Source organism: Mustela erminea, chromosome 15 (genome assembly GCF_009829155.1).
Source record: "Mustela erminea isolate mMusErm1 chromosome 15, mMusErm1.Pri, whole genome shotgun sequence".
NCBI classification, from domain to species: Eukaryota; Metazoa; Chordata; class Mammalia; order Carnivora; family Mustelidae; genus Mustela; species Mustela erminea.
Window position 1 is genome coordinate 195923 of NC_045628.1, and position 12168 is coordinate 208090.

The window sequence follows — 12168 nt, forward strand, 5'->3', positions numbered from 1 at the left end:
CGTGGGGCCCAGACGCTGGCCCTGCAGGCTGCCTGGGGTTCGCTCTAAGGCCTTCGGGCTGGGCTGCAGAAGGGTTTCACTCTCGAGCCCCAGATTCCCTTCCTGCACCGGCTTCTGCGAGGACAGCCTCCAGCTCCCGGCGCCGGCCCGGCTCAGAAGCGCCCCGCTCCCAGGCGGCCTCCGCGGTGGTGCCCCCGGCGCCCGCTTCGCCAGGTCGGGGCGCCCCCGCCACCGCCTGAGAAGGGGCAGACGAAGGCCCCACTCATCCTTCTAAACCAGGGCCCGTCGAGGGCCGGCCCAGGGCTGGATCGACTCTCCAGCGTCCAAGACACCGGGACTCAGCAGCAGAGAGCGGAATGTCTGACAAGTCACTTTTGAAGGCCATTCAAAGAAGTTTTGTTTGGAAGAAGGCGATTGTGACGGAGGACACAGTCCGCCCGCTATCCTCCTTGGGCACTTACCTCTCAAAGGGGGACGTCTGCGTTGACGATGAGTATCAGGAGCTTCGGCCCCTCACAGGGTACACACTGCAGGTGGGTGCTCCCAAAATGCGGTCCGGGCAGAGCGCTTTGTCCTGGTTTGCCCCCAGGAATGCTCCAGTTTTCACACCGAAGTCCCACGTCCTGAGGGTCCCCCTTGGTCCCTGGCAGACTGGGACTGGTGGTCACCCACTCCTGGAGTGCGACAGAAATCCTCCAGGCCTCCCTGCACCTGCGGGCTCAGAACCTCAGGGCTGGGCCCCGCTGGCTGCTTTAATCTGCCCTTCAGGATGTGGCGGTGCAGTGGCGTAGAGAAGCTACTTCAGGAGGCTCCAGGGTCCAGGATCCTCTGGGAGGGGCCACTCTGGAACTCAGCTGCTGGAGAAAATGTGGAACGCTGCCCTCAGCAACTGGTCCACCTCCAGCCCTGTCCCGCCGACCCCGGCCGAAGGGAGTGGTCCATGCTGGGGCTCCGCTGGGATCTGCCAAAACTCAGGAGGCCGGTTTTGCCTGAGCTGCTCTGGGGCCACCTTCACAGCTTCTCTGCTCACTCGGGGACATTGTCATTATCCCCAGCAGGTGGCACAGGCTAATGGGCCTTTGCCATTGGCCCAGCGCCCATGTGTAACACAATGGTTAGATTCGGCCACCAGCAGTGATGGAGACAAGCCTGTAGTGGGCATCACTGGGACTTGAGTGCAGGGTTGTGTAATTAAAAATACTCTCTCTGGCTCCAGTCACACTGACACTGGTAATCACAATTTTTTTTTTTTGAGGAAAAAAAATATATAGGAGGATATTCTGATGTTCAGCCTCAATCACATTTTCAGATTTACTTGTTGGTGAGTTGCGGGTGCTGCCCAGTTGGTAACAATTCTCTGAAATGCCTTGACTGGGACAGAAAAGAAAATCAGGTGCTTTGGGGACGTGTATGTGACCAAAAACGTGATCTCTCTCTTTTTGTCAATTGAGGTGAGTCGCCGTACAATGTTACATCAACTTCAGGTGTACAACGTATCGATGCAACAGTTGTACATTACACAATACCACGGTTAGCACGGTCACCACACAAGGTCGTGCAATATTATCGGCTGCATTCCCTGTGCCGTCCTGTCCATCTCCCCGACGTACTTATACCTGGAGGTTTGTGCCCCTTAATGCCCTTCAGCTGTTTTGCCCATCCCCCACCCTCTCCCCCCTGGCAACTGCAGCCTTGTTCTTTGTATTTCTGAGTCTGTTTCTATTCTGTTTGGTTTCTCAGACCCCACATATAGGGGAGGTCATAGGCTATCGGTCTCCATCTGACTGATTTCCCTTTGGGAACACTTGTTATTTCTTGTCTTTTTGACATTAGCCATGGAACAAGTGCAAGGTGACGTATCATTGTGGTTTTGATTTGTACCTCCCTTATGATGTTGTATTTCTTTTCTTAAAAGTTTTTATTTATTTGAGAGAGAGCACGAGTTCACAAGCTGGGGAGTAGCAGCCAGGAGAGAGAGGAAGCAGGTTCCCTGCAGAGCAAGGAGCCTGATGTGGGACTCGATCCCAGGACCCTGAGATCGTGTCCTCAGCCAAAGTGAGATGTTTAACTGACTAAGCCACTTATGCTCTGATGCTTTTTATTTCTTAAGGAGAAAATTTGAAACAAAGTAAAGACTCTGGCCCTATAAATTTTGTTACATCCCCATTAGTTTGCAGGTGTCTTGACAAAAAATGCACATAGTATAGGTTATTTCCTGTTACCTGAGAAATTGCCCCATGAGATATGGACCTTCTGTGACCTCTGTGTGTGATTATAGTTTGGGGTCTCAGTACCTTTTGCAAAGGGGTGAAGGACTGTGGTGACAGGGCCTCTGGGCATGAACCCAGCTGTGGACAGCAGAGCAGAAGAAGAAGACTTGGTCAGTCACAGCAGCCTGCAGAAGCCACAGTGGGAACCATGGGTCCTACCTCGGGATGAATGTGGCTAAGACACACAGCTGAGTGGGTGCACTCAGAGCGTCATGGATACAACGCAGTGAGCTGGAAAGATGAAAACGAAGGGGCAGGGAGGCGGTTATGTGACGTGAAGCAGAGAAACCTCTCAGGGATCATTTGAGCAAAATCTCAGAGAGAGAATAGAGAGCGGCATGTGTCTACGGAGCAACACTCCAGCACGAGAACAGCAAGTGCAAAGGTCCTGAGGCTGACAAATGCTTGGGGGAAACACAGAGGCCATGGACCTGGACCCCTGAGAAATAACAAAGGGCATGCCAGGAGGTGAGGCCAGAGGATGGCAGAACAGGCACACATAGGCCTTGTTTGCATATAGGGATTGAGATTTTGGACAGAAGGCCAGGCTCGGGTGTGGGCAGAGGATTGACACAGCGTGAGCTAAGTTTCCAGAGGACGGCTCACAATGTGAAGTGGAAAATAGATGTTTGTTCCTGTGTGGGGTGGGTCATGGTGACCATGCTCTAATTCATCCCAAATTTCTCGCCTGGTGAACAAAAATGGTGTTTTAAACAAGGGACTTCAATGAGCCCCAGACCTCCCCTACAATGCTGTGTCTTCACTGCAAGGGTAACTCTAGAAGGCAGCAGGGTCAGGGAGCACCCAGCATTAGTGAATTCATCACCATACATTCCGCTCTGCATCCCCTCAAGGGGGGTCTCGAGTTTAGCTTGGCTTATTGAAGGTACCCGCTGGGATCCTGTGGCTTCCTGCCACCTAACATGGCCTTCCAGCCCAGGAGGCTGGTCTGTCCTGGGGGCCCGGCAGCTCCCTTTCCTCCCTGTGGCCCGGGCTTCGAGAGGCTGCTGACTCTCGCAGTCCACGGGGGATGGAGAGGCAGAACAGTGAAGGCAGGCAAGGGGCTTCGAGCTGGTGGTGTCCCTGGAGCACACAGAACTTTGCCCCCCAGAGGCCTTGCTAATTGTGTCCGCTCTTATTTAAATGTGTGACATGCAGGCAGGGAATGGTGCCAGGCGGTGGGAAGGCGCCCTCACCTCCTCGCCCCTTCCCGTGCGCACAGGAGAGGAGAGCCTCAGCGCCCGCCCGGTTGGAAACACACGGGATTCTTAGTAGCTTCCGCAGGGGTGGCGAAGGGTTCTCGCCGCTCTTGGTTCTGACGGGGCGGGAACACTTGCTCGGGGACGCGAGGGGAGGAACATGAAGACGGCTTTCATGAAAGAGGAGTAGGACCAGGGTCACCTTCCTTTATATCTCCCTTAGTGATAAAAACCAGCTATGGGTGAAAAGCACTAATGCAATGAAGCGTATTTTGTAAGGTAGGGACCGATTGCGTCCAGCGTCTCGTGTGTGCATTTCCCATCAGATTTTCTCTTTCTTTAGGGGAAGCCTTGGAGGAAAGGTTGTGTTCCCCACCTCCTAATAACATGTCTGGGATAAGTTTGTGAGAGCAAATGAAGAAGCACGCCAAGGAGAAGTCCACACCAGCAGGCCAGGCTGAAAGCAAACAGCCCCGCACCTCCCCAGAGCTGGGTGCTGGGTCTCCATGACTGTCCCTGGCCATCAGCTGCCTGGCCAAGAAGAGCAGCGCCCGGCGGACTGCGGGTCCTGGGACCCGCTCCCCACCCACACGTCTACATCTCAGAAAGGATGATGAGGCCTGCATGGGAGAGGGCTCTGCTTCCAGCCCCGGAGCTCGCCATCTGACTGCATGCGGACAGCCCTGACCGGCGGTTTGGGGTGAGAGGCAGGACTTTCGGTGGCCGCACAGGACCTAGAATGGGAAGAGAGGGCACACTCCCACTCGGACACCCGCTGGTCCGGGCCCTGGACTCTCCAACGACCCCCTCTCCTGTCTTCAGGATCAAGCACAAGGTAGGGTGGCACAGGGGAAGGGGCTGTGTAGTGGAGGGCACCTCAGACGGAGTCTCCCAGCTGGCCCCTGCTGAGAAGGGCCCGAGAGCTGACCGGAAACGAAGGGCAGGAGTGCATGGAGCTCGTCAGCCTCCACGGTGTGAACTCTGCAAGGCGGGAAGAGAAGCAAGTGACCGTCTCGTGTAGCGTTTCCACCACGTAATGAGCGTCAAGAGTGTGGTTTTGTAAGCTTTGTAAGCCTGTGTAATTCAATTTTTACTAATTGTCCAGTTATCAGCTGGCAAAACTCCTGAAAATGTACTGGTTGGGTCCTGTGGGCAGGTCCCTCCCGCACTCCAGCAGCTCACTACCTGACTGAGGATCCCGAAATCAATTCCCAGTCAAACAAACAAGGAGTTTAAGCGAAGCCAGAATAGAATATAAAATTTTAGGACACGTTATATCTAGTCAGGATAGGTATTATCTCATAAAATTTGTGAGAGTCTATCAGGTCATGACCTGAAATGTATTCACGTCTGTGGGTCTTTACTAAGAAGTCTGAGCAGTTCTTGGAATCGGGACCACCGGCTGCGCTTCTGCGCACTGTGGGTTTCAGAGTGACTGGAGCCGCCGCACCCATCGGTCAGGCTGTAACCTCACTTAGGAGGGTGGCGCTCTGGGGCAAGGAGCCTGGGAATGTCTGCCTGCCCTTCTGGGGCGGCTCTGCGGGGGGCTGGGGGCGAACCCTTCCCTGGTGCACTGGGTCGGCTGCGGTCAACCCCCCGGCAGTGTTTGCGAGCGAGGACCCCGAGGGCAGAGGGCACCGCTTCCTCAGGTGCGACTGATAAACAAGAGGTCACGCCCTTCCTGTGGGGAGCCAGCAACCAGCCCCCCCATAGGAGAGGATGTCGGCCCACGTGAGGCTGCTGCAGGGGAGACAGTCACCGAGCTGGTGTCTCCTGCCGTATTGTCCTTCCTTCGGGGTTTCTTCTTTCAAGAGGACTGCAGATTCACACGCACAATGAGGAGTAACACGAAGATCCCCGGTGCTGGCCACCGTTCCCTCCACTGGCCACATCTTGTGGCACTGTGCTGCCCGTATCCAAGATCCCAGCCGAGACAGCCTCCAGCCGATCCCACCGACGCAGATGGCGCGCTCTGCATGCACCCGCGTGTGTGCTCAGATCTGTGCGACTCTGTAACTCCTGGATTCCCGAGGCCACCGGCGCTGCCAAGACACAGACTATTTCCATCCACAGGGTCCCTCCGCCCCCTTCCCCGACCCCGGACAGCCCCTGTCCGCTCTCCCCCTCCGCAGAGTGTCACTCCGCAGTGCCGTCTAAAAGGAGTCATGAGGCCCATGTGACAGGCTGTCCTCATTCACGTGAGCAGGTTTTTCCTCTTTGTTGTTGAGTGGAGTTTGGACCCCCCGGCTGTGCAAGGACAGGCTGGAGGCTGTTTCTGGGTTTGCAGATCTCTCACAGGCTCAGGGAGCCCTGGTGGCTTTGTCTTTGCAGAGGAACGTGGGCCCATGGTCACCCTGGGCACCAGAGGCAACACTCAGCACTGGCTCCAAGCACCGCTGGGAGGACAGGGGTGGGGGCCCATGGCAGCGAGCAAGGGGAGGGCTGAGGAGGACGGGGAGCTGTCGACACCTGGGGCTCAGCGCCTTCGCAGCATCCTCCAGCTGGGGAGGAAGGAGCCCCACCCTTCCGGGGGGAGGAGGGGGAGACGAAAAAGCCACTAGGAGCCCCGGTGGGGGGAGGGGGGCTGGCGGAGTCCGGTCTGACCGCGCTGGCCCACTTCACAAAGTGGACCTGTCCCCACTTCGCAAAGACACTTAGAAATAACCTGGGGCGACCTTACGTTCACATCAGAGTGTTTGGAAGAGTTGACAATGAGCGGAACCCGCGCCTGGGGTCCAGCTGTGTCCGTCCTCACTTTCCATGCTCGAAGGTACAGGAGAGGTACCCACGCCCGCGCGTCCTGTGTTTGCTCCCGAGCCCCCAGCTTTGTCCTTCTTCCTCTCTGCGGCCACTGGCCCCGGTAACACGGTAACACGCACTCTGGCAGATTTCCTTCTCAGTGGCCGCCACCATCCCCTCCCCCTGGTGCCGCCCACGCCCTGAGGCCTGGGGAGTGCTGCTCGGACATCCCAGGAGGGCTTCCCGGATGAGGGGAGGCACTTTCCCGCTGAGGAGAGGCCCTGCTCCCTGGACCTTCTCTTCTGTTTCTCTGGTTTGCGGGTCCACACTGAGCCGAGCGCAGGCACGGAAACTGTGTGGGTGACTCAAGGCCCTGGGGTGAGGGGTGTGTTGTGTTTCTCCCATATTCCCACAGCGCCCAGCAGCTTCCAGAGACACGCTGGGCGCTCACTAAAGGCTGAATAAACGAATTGCTAAACAGAGTTACACGTTCCAATTCTAGGGCCACTGTGTGGGATTGTATGTAAATACTAATAAAACCTTGACAGGAGCAAAGAAATAAAAATACTTGTTATAATGATGGGCACACATGTATATTTTTGCCCTTTTATTTTTTAAAGACTTAATTACTCAATCTATTTATTTATTTATTTATTTCAGAGAGACTCTAAAGCAGCCTCCTCACCGAGCACCAAGCCCAGTGTGGGGCTTGTCCTCACCACCGCAGGATCACAACCCAGCTGAAACCCAGAGTCGGTGCCCAACTGACTGAGCCACCCATGTGCCCCCATTTTGGCCCCTTTAAAGTCTTTCCTATTACGCTGGGTCTCTGAATCTAATGTCTTACAAAAGGACCAGCTCTTCCTGGGCACTGACACTATCAGTTTGCCTGACGGGACCATGTGGGCAAAAGGTTGAGACTTGCTGCTACGCTTGCTCTGGGTCTCCAGTGCTGGTTCCCTGGAGGACATGTCTGTGGGTCAGACGAATTTTCCAGAGCCCTGGGATTTTTCTCCTTTGGAGTTTGTGCCATGATCCTGCTAAGTTTTGAGAGTCAGAACAGTCTTGACAGCGAATCCCCATCCCAAATGGTGTAAATCAGGAACCCTTTTCCTTTGAGCTTTTTCTGGGACAGGGTTGGGTTAGGGTTGGGGTTTGGGATTGTTGGAGGCTTTTTTTTTTTTTTTCCTTACAGAGAGAGAGAGCGGCAGAAGGAGAGGGAGAGAGAGAATCTTGAGCAAGTTCCACAGTGGATGCAGAGCTCAAGTGAGGGCTTGATCTCACAACCCTGAGATCATGACCTGAGTCGAAATCAAGAGTTGGACGCTGCAGCGACTAAGCCACCCAGGTGCCCCTTGATGGAGATTTTAAAAGGAAAAAAATACATATATTCCTACCAAAGCTAAGAAGATAAAATTTGGAGTCTAATTAATTGCTAACTTCAGGGTTCTCTTCAAAAAGTACCCTGATATTTGGCCAATTCTGGTCAAAAATAGTAAGTTAGGTCTTATTACATTAAAAAAAAACAGTTATTTTGAGCAAATATTCTTCATAATAAGCAATCAAGACATTACACAAATGTCTTCAAAGAGTAAATCTGTTAGACATCTGCGATTATATTTTATTATTACTCAAATTGACAGATGATTGATATTAACGATGATTAATATTGCATTGACATTAAACAAATAGCGTCTCAAGTAAAGTTTATTTTTTAAGGCTTTGTTTGAATTCCACTTAATGAACACAGTGTTACAGTGCAGTGTCGGAAGGCTTCCAGGGGTCCCCCGGGGCTCATCCTGGTGCTGCTCTCCGTCATCCTGTCCTGTCTCCCCCATCCCTCACCACCTCCCCTCTGGTGACCATCTGTGTGTTCTCTGCAGTTAAGAGTCTGTTTCTTGGTTTGTCTCTCTCTCTTTTCCCCTTTTCTCATTTGTTTTGTGTCTTATATTCCACACGTGAGTGAAATCATATGGTATGTATGTATGTTTCTCTGATGGACTTATTTTGCATGTTGCCCTGTACCTCCATCCGTGTTGTTGCACACGGTGAGATTTCATTATTTTCTACAGGTAAATAATATTCCGTTATATACGTACACCACGTCTTCTTTATCCGTTCATTTATCAATGGACACTTGGGCTATTTCTAGATCTTCGCTAAGGTAAATAATGCTGCTATGGGGCTCCTGGGTGGCTCAGTCATTAAGGGTCTGCCTTTGGCGCAGGTCATGATCCCAGGGTCCTGGGATCGAGCCCCATATCGGGCTCCCTGCTCTGCGGGGAGCCTGATTCTCCCTCTGCTGCTCCTGCTGCTTGTGCACTCTCTCTCACTGCGTCTCTCCGTCAAATAAATGAATAAAATCTTTTAAAAAATTAATTTAAAATAATGTTGCTATAAACATTGGGGTGCATGAGTTCCCTTGAAGTAGAATTCAGTATTCTTTGATAAATATCCAGTAGTGCAATTGCTGGGTCCTAGGGTAGTTCTAACGGTACCTTCTTGAGAACTCTCCGAGCTGTTTTCCGCCGTGGCTGCACCCGAGTGACTCTTCTCTTCCTCCACACCCTTGACAATTCCTGCTGTTTCTTGTGTTGTCGATTTTACCACATACACTTCACTGAGGATTTTATTGGTCAGGACATGGGTCTGGGCTGTGTGGATTCCTTAGTCGGTTTGGCTTTACCCAATAAGAAGTGGGAAGTTCGTTTCTCGCTTTCGGATCTTTCACTGTCCCGGCCGCAGACGCGGGCCCTCCCGCGTGACTCAGGGACCCCGGCCACTTCCCTCTTATCTCTGGGTTTCAAAAGGCGTCTTCAATCGCCGCAGCAGGAGGAGAGACTGGAAAATATCCCACTTGCTTTTCTCGGCTTCCAGCCAGATAGATGTCCCTTCCTTCCCGTTTCCAGGTGCACAGTTCCTTGCCTCGCTGTGATGAGGGCAGGTGCGTGGCCTTTGTGCTCCCCAAGGGCTGGTGGTGTGCGCAGCTGGGCCTACTGGTGCCTCCTCAGGGTGGACAGGCCCAGTGTCCACGCTCGGCCCACTTGCTCTCGGAGCACTAGGTCTGCTTTCTACCAGCCACACACCATCTGGGCTCTAAGCATCCTGAAGGAATCTTAGTGTAGATGTGTCCACTGTCCGGCTTCTGTCCTCTTTGTGGCCCAAGCAACTAATATTGAGAAATGCTCTTCAAAGGTGTGTCAGGGCTTGTCCGTCTAGACTCTCGGAAAGCCCTCTCTCCTGGATGCTCAGGCCTCGAGAGCTGCGCTCCGTGACTCCCGAGAGCCTGAGCAGACCTTACCCGAGAGTTATGGATTAACGGTATGTCCCTGAGTTCTCCATGAGGCAGCGGGAGAAGCCAGTACATCTAGTCCACAAGTGTTAGCGGAGCTTCTGCTGTCCGCCCGCCACTGCCATGAGCATGTCCACAAAGGTCAGTCCCTGAGATTGGAAACCTCCTTCCCTAACGTGCTGAATATCCCCAGGAAAAAAAATTCCATATTGTTTAGTTGGCTATGTTGTTCCAGAAAAATGAATATACTTCCGTTTATAAGATAATATAACTGATATGAAATACTGCATTTCCATATGTTCTTTTTCACCTTGACTACCAGGAAACTCGGAGTGGAGCTTTACACTTGTGGTTGTGGCCGTTTCCACTGTCGACATTTGACACAACAGCTTCTTCCTTCAATGCTTTCTTTGCCCCTTTAAAAATCATTCTGTTATATACTGGTCATTTATTGTATGCCACTTCAAATCCTTTGAAAGTATTTTGGTCAAATATGAATAATAGATGATGTAATTATGATGTCTTAGCAATTCATAAATATCTACTTATTGATAGATTGATACTTTTCAAGAAATATTTTTGGGGGAAGTGCAGAAGAGGATTCTGTCAAAGAGAGAAAGTGTAACTGTGTTATAAACAAAGGAGATTATAGGTACTTTCAACAAAACCCTCATCTTCCTTTAATCCCCCAATGTTTTCCTGTTTCTTTCTTTCTTTTTTTTTAAAGTAGGCTCCACACCCAATGTGGGGCCCAAACTCACAACCCCAAGATCAAGACTCTTACCCATCACCGACTGAGCCAGCCAAGTGCCCCTGTCTTCCTGTTCCTTTCCATCAAAACTCTAAAAGAATAGATTTTAATTTAGAAAATTAATGATCACTTCCTTTGTGCAGAACATTTTTGAGAAGACATGGTACTGCACATTTCTTAGGAGGTTGAGTTTTGTTGAGGGAGGAATTCTAGAAGTATGCTGTGTGGATCTCTGTGTTAAGAGGGAAAGAAAAGTACATACTCAGGGACATGATGCCTCACTGATGTGCGGAACCCCTGAATCTCCACAAAGTCACTCACATCCTCTGAGCACATGTGTCTTAGAGTGCTTATGTCTCACCAAAGCCTCCAATGAACCGCCAGCTTCTTGCTCATCTGGTGAGACTAAAATGATGTCATCAACATACTGAACCAAGTCAACATTCTTTTTTAATTTTTAAAAAGACTTTATTTATTTGACACAGAGAGAGAGACAGACAGACAGACAGCAAGAAAGGAAACACAAGCAAGGGGAATGGGAGGGGGGAGAAACAGGCTCTCCACTGAGCAGGGAGACAAACACAGGGCTCGATCCCAGGACCCTGGGGTTATGACCTGAGCCAAAGGCAGACACTTGACTGAGCCACCCAGGTGCACCCACTTTTTAAAAAAATATTTTATTTATTTACTTATTTGAAAGAGAGAGAGAGAGAACAATCAGGCAGAGAGGCAGGCAGAGGCAGAGGGAGAAGCAGACTCCCTGTGGAGCAGAGAGCCCAACGTGGATCTCCATTCTGGGACTCTGAGATCGTGACCAGAGCTGAAGGCAGACAGTTAATCAACTGACTCTGAGATCGTGACCAGAGCTGAAGGCAGACAGTTAATCAACTAACTTGGGGGGCACCCAGGTACCCCCAAGTTAACATTCTGAAACCTGTTCGGATGGTCCAGGTGTCTTTGGACTATACTGTAACAGAGGGCAGGAAAGCCTCCCAGTGGGGCAGGTTATGGGTTAGTCTACACCATGTGATGTAAATTGCTTCAGATTCTCCTTCTTGAGGGTGGTGAAGTGTGGACATCTTGCTCCGTGGACATCTTGGCTCCATGGCCACACACCCTGGCCAGAAGCTGAGATGGCACAGCAGCTACAGCTGGGACTGCTGTGAGGTTGAGCTGGTCTACTGTCACCACCCAGAACACATCTGGTATCAGAGGGGGAACTGGCCAATTAAATAGCCCGTGAGGTCTTTAAGAGCAGTCTTGGTCTGTTTCCCCAGGATGTGTTATTGTTTTTATTTTCCATCCTAGCACCCGGCTTGGCCCTCCGTCCTGGGATGACTCCTCACCCCCACAGCAAGGAACCAATGTGAGCTTTCTGACCACTGTCACCTAGGTGTGTCAGTTATACCTTCAGTGCCAGAGGAAATCGGTGGTAACTGGTTGGTGGGGGCGGGCGTGTTCACTGTGAGTCCTGCTGGGGTCTGGGCTCCACTCATTCCCTGGACCTCACAAGTCTTTTTCTACACATTGGGTTCCTGCATCTCATGACTTGAAGCCCAGGCGTGTTTGAAATGTCTAGGTAAATGGCTACAGGTGCCTTTGCTGGGCCGAGGTGTCCTAGGGGAACCCTCACCATGCATACATGTTGCCAGCTTATCTCCCCCACTTGGTGGGCTCTGAGGATGAAAACAGGCTCACATCTGAAAACTGGGCAAGGGACTGTGATGTCTTATTGGGCACATTTCTTCAGCTACTGATACCTGTCTTTGATTGCTTTTGGCTGTACGGATGGAACCACCTCTTACCGGCTGGCAACTGCCTTGCTTCTGACAGCATGTCTGGTGGACCATCTCGGCGGCCCTGTGCAGTTCACAGCGCCCCAGCTGCCCCTCCAGTCCTGCGGCTCAGTATGTGATA